The following is a 6,000-nucleotide window of genomic DNA, read 5'->3' as shown; positions in this document are numbered from 1 at the left end:
CAGGGACACAAACTACCAGGAGAACAGCAACTTAGTTTTCACACCTATTTATCAGCACCAAACCCAACGCCTCGGCGGCCCCACCGCCTGCACAGGGCTCTAAACAAGGCCGAGGGCGGACCGGCCACCGGGCGTCCCAGAGCCTTAGCTCACCCAGAGCGGCAGAGGGCCTGTGCGCCTGAGGAGTCCGGGCCAGGCTGGGTGTTCGCGGGGCGATAAGGCTGAGGGCCCAGCCGCCAACGCTCCTGCCGCCTTAAAATGGCGGCAGCTGGTCAGCACCCCCACTGCCAGAGGCTCTTCGCTGCCATCTTTCGAGGGAAGGAGGCATGAGATGCTTGTGACAGGCGGCGGTGGGAGGAGGAAGGCGGCGGCTGCAGGACCTGACTCCTGCCTGTCCCGTCCGGCAGCAGCCACCTCGCTCGCCAGCCAGCGCTACACACCCCCCAGCGGAGGGCTGCGCGCCGCGACCGAGCCCCCTCCTCCCCGTCCGCCGGAAATGGCGTCAGGCGGCCGCAGGCTCAGCCCAGGGAGCACGGGCTCGGCCACGCCCCTCGCCGCGGGCCTCGCGCCGCCAGTCCCCGGGAGCTCCGCCGGGAGTCCCCGCACGCGCGCAGCTGCCAGCGCCGCCGGCCCCTGCGCGGAGTGAGGGCCGAGGCGGTGCCCGGGATAGTCCAGGGAGCCGCCCCGGCGCTGTCCGTTAAGGCAGGCCCCGCCTTTTCCGGGCTTCTCCGGCGGGGCCGCCGCCTCCTCCTCCCTCGTTCGCTCTCCCTTTTGTGAGTTATAGCAACCGTTGCCTTGTGAATCAAGCGCCATAGTCACCGTAGTCCTGGAGACTGTTACCCATCAACAACAACCGCTCCTCTCCTGCTCCTCCTCCTGCTGCTGCTGCTCACCCCCTTCATCATCGTCACCCACAACAACAACAACAACAACAACAACAACAACAACAACAACAGCCGCCTCCAGCAACAACGACAGCGGGAACAGCACCACAGCCCGCCTCAGCCCAGGTGAATATGCTTGCCGGCCGCACGCCGGCCCTTCCTCCGCTATCTCCAGCCGCTGCGTCCCTCGTCCTCACAGCATCCGGCCCGGAGCTATTGCTTCGCGGCTGATTGCGGTACAGCGAGGGGAACGTGGGTCGTCCTCCCTTCTCCCCCGCTTTCTTCCGCCGCCTCCCCCTCTCCCTCCCTCTTCTCCATCATTCTCCCTCCGCTCCGCGGCCCCGCTGCGCCTAGGTGTAGTTTGCAGTTTGGTGGGGAGCGCGTTCTTGAGAGGGGCTGTTGGGATGGGGGTGACCGTTGGGCGGGGAGCTGAGCTGGCCGCGATGCGAAGTGAGGAGGAAGAGAGGCTTGGCTGTGATGGGGACGGAGGCAGGCTTCTCGGACCTCCAGGACAATTGCTAGAATGCGGTGGGTATGCATCTTACTTGATCAGGAGGGAATGGGAAAGTCGGGGAACGAGGTTTTGGTCGCAATCTAAGGTTGCTTACTTTAAACCCGAAAAAACCGTCGGAGTGGGAGGAAAGACGAAGCCAGAGGTGGATACTGTAACACACCAAGAGCAGGGGGTGCTTTTCTCTTTTGGCTTACTGGGGCCTTGTTCTGGTTTGATGCAACTGCTCAGTGTTGCATATCTTTGTGAACTTGCTGTATCTTTTAACGATACTCTTGTGCTAACGATCATTATAGATAATGTTTCTGTGCTTTACATGGCCGAATAATTTATTCTATTGTTTGTAATTAATGTTGCTGCTTATTTTAGTGCAAGCTGTGTTTTCTTTGTATTCTGAAGTGTTTTTTTCTTTATTCTTTACCCCCATCCATACACACGCAGGCTGTTTTTATTTCTTTCACTCATTCTGCAGATTATTAAGTGATGCTTTCTTACTGCCAGTGTAGGATGGAACAGTGCATGTGTAAATCTAGTTTATGCAGAGTGAGTTACAATCACATGGAAAGAATCCATTTCAATTTTCTTAAGCTCTTCACAATGAAGATATTAACCACAAGTTTGTATGCTAAGCAAAAAAAAAGAAAACAAGAAATAGCATTTAAAAAATTCTTTGCGATTTTATTACCATTGCTATAATTCAAGAATATGTTTGGGGAAGAGGGAATATTCATCTTTTTACCTCTGAAGGAGCTTTAGTGTGAACTGTGTTATTAATCAGGATGTTTTGCTTTTAAAAAAAATCAAGAATGCTTGTTTTCTTCATCCTTTCTGTGATTGCTTATTAAGATCTAAAGACCTATGTTGTCACTGACATAAAATTATACTTCATATACTTTATAAATTCTTTCAGATTAAGTGAATTTTTGGCATCTTGTTATGGCAATGAAATTCTCTTTTAACATCTCCATATCCAGTTGCAGTCTTCCCTCAGAGTTGTCAAATCATGTGTCATTTTGCAAGCTTTTTAATTTTGTGGTGATGACTTTTTTTATTTCCATACTGCTTTATTTAGCAAATTTGATTTTAAAAAATGGTCTTAATTTAAAATTTGAACCATGCATTTTAATTGTATATACACTTTCCCTGTTTTTCTGTCTGTAAAGCTCTGTATAAAATGCAGAGTTTCTCATTACAGTTTAAACAATGATGTAGTTGTTTGTGTTATATTGGAACTACCAATAACTGTGATGGGCGCAATTTTTCCAAGCAGCTATCAACTCCAAAATGTGCTAAGAAGTTAGTGCATTGTTAATACTAATATTTGTTGAAGTAAAACATATTGGACCCATCTTTTACTTTCTTTTATTTTTTTAAAATGTGTATTTCATAGGCCAATAAGAACTTTAAAAATGCATTATTTTTGAGTAATGACCAAAAGTAATTTATTTTATTTTGTTTTATTCAAGGTGAAACCACCAACTGCTAATCTTACAGGTCCTGCTGTCAAATAAGTCCTAAAGACATTAAGAATTTTCAGTGTTAGTTATAATACTGTATTGCTTATATGGCACATTTAAATCATAATTAGTTTTATCGAGTAGTTTGTGCAATTTATTGGTTGTGAACTCTTTCCTGGCATCTGCTGTTGTTGAAAACAGAAGATGTCAGTTCTGCTCTGTGCACTATACCTTTTTTGAGTGGCTGTGTTACATCAGGGCAGAGTACTGCTCAGGTTGAAATCCTTCTTGAGTGCTGAAATCTCCCTTTGCTGAACATGCATCCAGATCCCTGGCAGTACAGGAAAATGGCTATGACAAAAACTTTCTTTTTTAACTCTGTGAGGACATGTACACATGTTTCTTAAAAATCATATTAAAAGTACATGACTTTGTCTAAAAACAAACACCTTTTTAATATTGTTTAGTAGCCACTTTTCTACTAAGCAGTGACCGTAATTCAGAAAATTATAATGAAACTAATCATCTCTTTTAATATTCTGGACTTCACTGAAAAAAAGTACTGGCTCTATTCTGTCTGAAATACTTAACAATCAAAGATGAGATCGGCATTATGCGTGCTGATTCCCTGATGCCTATCAAAATAGTTGGTGTTTGTGGTGCTAACCAATGTTTGAAAATGAGATGGCTTGTGATTTTTTTTTTATGCATTGTGTTTTCGTTACTTAGGTTGTGTAACAATCTAATTATGTTTCGGTGTATCCTAATGAGCCTATCTGGATCGTATGCTCTGTTGTGTTGTCAGTTAGCTAACCAACATTGTGCTACTGTGCAGGAACCCTTTTGGTAATACAGTGTAAGTAAATGAAAGTGGAATCAAAGGTACAGTGCTGCTAAAGAAAGAGTTTAAAGTCAGGGTGCTTTATTTGATAATTAGGTTTGGCTTTATTAACACTATCCCATTTATTGTTCCTGCCTGCTACATTAGTTTGCTAAACACAACCTACAGTAAAAAACATTGCCGCTTCTTTTAATTTAATAAACTTTACATTGAGAGGGAAAGCTGTTACTGTTTTCCTCTCTTCTTACTTGAAACCTAAGCAGGTATTGGAAATGCAATATTATTTTGTCATTGCAGCTCCTTCTGGTGTTCTAGATAATGTTTCTGTTTTTCATGCTTTATTTTGTCCTTTTATGAAAGGTTTCCTCTCCTCTTCTCTGTATTAGTTGTATTTTTACCTGCAGTATTCAAAAGCTGACCAGCTGCAGGTATTGTCATGAGAAATATTTTGAAAATGAATAGGCTTTCAAAAATGTTTGAAATTGATTGTTAAAGTCTTTCCTAAAAATTGTTTTTGAGTTGAAGTGAGGTGTGTAAGCTTCACAGACAGAAAAAAAAAAGCTCTAAGTACTGTAGTGTCCTTGTAGTTGGAGTTTAATTTCAAAATCAAGTTCTCTCAAGTGAATATATTGGAATACTGAAAGCAGTATATTTTTAAATTATGAATGAAACTGTTTTTTTAAATAAAGAATGAGGGCTGAAAAATGAATGGTGCTTTTAAATGAATAGACTAATATTTAAGATGGTGTTTCTTTGTTAGCCACAATTTTATTATTTACATATTTCTGGTAAAGTTGGTTGTCAGTTAGTACAATATTTCTCTTTTATCACAGATGGTACGTATACCCATATTTTGGAAACTTAAGGACGAGTACAAATACTCTTTTGGCTAAACCCAATTTATTAGAGACAGATGGCTGGTTTAAACAGGTGTCACTTGCATTTCTTGTGTGTTGTGTTGAGACTTTCAGAGGTTTAGAAAAGAGCTGCCTAAAGCAGGTGGCGATCTCTGCTTTTGTGACTAGTAAAACGTACTTTTGTAGGTAATTATTTTCCCAATGACTTACATGTGTTTTAATAGTTAATATGTCATATCAATATTTGAAATGTTCCATATAGTAAAATCATTTTATTTTTAAAGCTATTTTCTTACTGGACTTTTAAAGGAGATGTGACTATTTGAGCATGACATTTAGCAGTTTTAACTGTCTGAATAGTTGTAGTGTAGTCATTTTCATTCTTGCAAAACTGAAAGCAGATATATTGCTTGATGTAATATTTTGTTTCACTCAGTTATCTTTTTCTATTGAAGAATTTTCACTTACAAATACTTTTTAATAATAACAGCCTACTATTAAGAATGCAGGTTTGGTTTCCTTTTTTTTTTCCCGGCACCCTTCCATGTGAACACACTTGCAGCATTCTTTCTTTTTTGCTTTATTCTTTAATAGTTATAATTTTGTTAGCTGTAAAAGATTTTAATAAGAAAGAATGAAATTGAAATGTGATTTCTAAAAATTCTTAGGCTTTTTTCCCCCATTTCTAAAGAGTCTTGAATTATTGTTATTTTTCTGAAAGAGTGACTGGTCTTTATTCTTTCTAGTAGATGCACCAGAGGGTGCTATGCTATTGAAATACAAAAAGGAAAGAAAATCCTAAAAATTTGGAAAAAAAACGTGGTTTTCTGTGCTTTGCAATGTAAAAAGATTACTATTTTTGTCAATATTATGCTAAAAATTGTGAAAGAACTTCATTGTTCCACATCCAAGTATGTCTTTATGTGTGTACACACACACACATGCACACACACATTTTAAAATACAATGTGATTTATTCCAAGAGAGTGAATATTTATATATAAGTTATGCCTCTGTAGCATATAGCTGAAACAGTTACTATTGAACTGATTTATGGCTCATCTGAAAAGCTGGATGAACTCATCTGAGAGATGCATGCATTTTGGAGTCACATTTATTGTATGCTGTATGTTTAATTTATAAGTCTATATTCACATTTTATGTAACTTGATCATTTATAGCTGAAATATTTTCTTCAAAAATGCATTGCTGTATATAGATTTTATTTCTTTCTTACTGAGACTCTTCCAGTGTGAAAGTCAGATTGAAGCTTACCTGTTGACTTCTGAATAGCAACAGGGACAGGAGCTTTAATAATTAGGCTAGCTATCTTTCTCCATCAATCTTTCGTTCTGAGAAACGAATAAAATCAAGAGCAACACCCCTCCTGAAAACTCCCAACTCCCCAAATAAACAAAAAGTCACTAGAAAAATAGTATCCTCTGTGTAT

General features: G+C 40.7%; 1 protein-coding gene across 2 annotated transcripts in view; it reads left to right on the top strand.

Annotated features, from left to right (window-relative positions):
• The first annotated feature begins 545 nt into the window (after positions 1-545).
• RFX3 (regulatory factor X3) overlaps positions 546-6,000 on the top strand; it is a 122,034-nt gene continuing 116,579 nt past the window's right edge. For both annotated transcript variants that reach the window (XM_064176608.1, XM_064176607.1), the window contains exon 1: positions 546-1,010. The gene's annotated coding sequence lies outside the window, so the exon portion shown is untranslated. The remainder of the gene's footprint in view (positions 1,011-6,000) is intronic.

Source organism: Pogoniulus pusillus, chromosome Z, assembly GCF_015220805.1.
Source record: "Pogoniulus pusillus isolate bPogPus1 chromosome Z, bPogPus1.pri, whole genome shotgun sequence".
In the NCBI taxonomy this organism is placed as follows: Eukaryota; Metazoa; Chordata; class Aves; order Piciformes; family Lybiidae; genus Pogoniulus; species Pogoniulus pusillus.
Note: the sequence above shows the minus strand (reverse complement) of the source record. Positions and strands in the feature narration are given on the sequence as shown.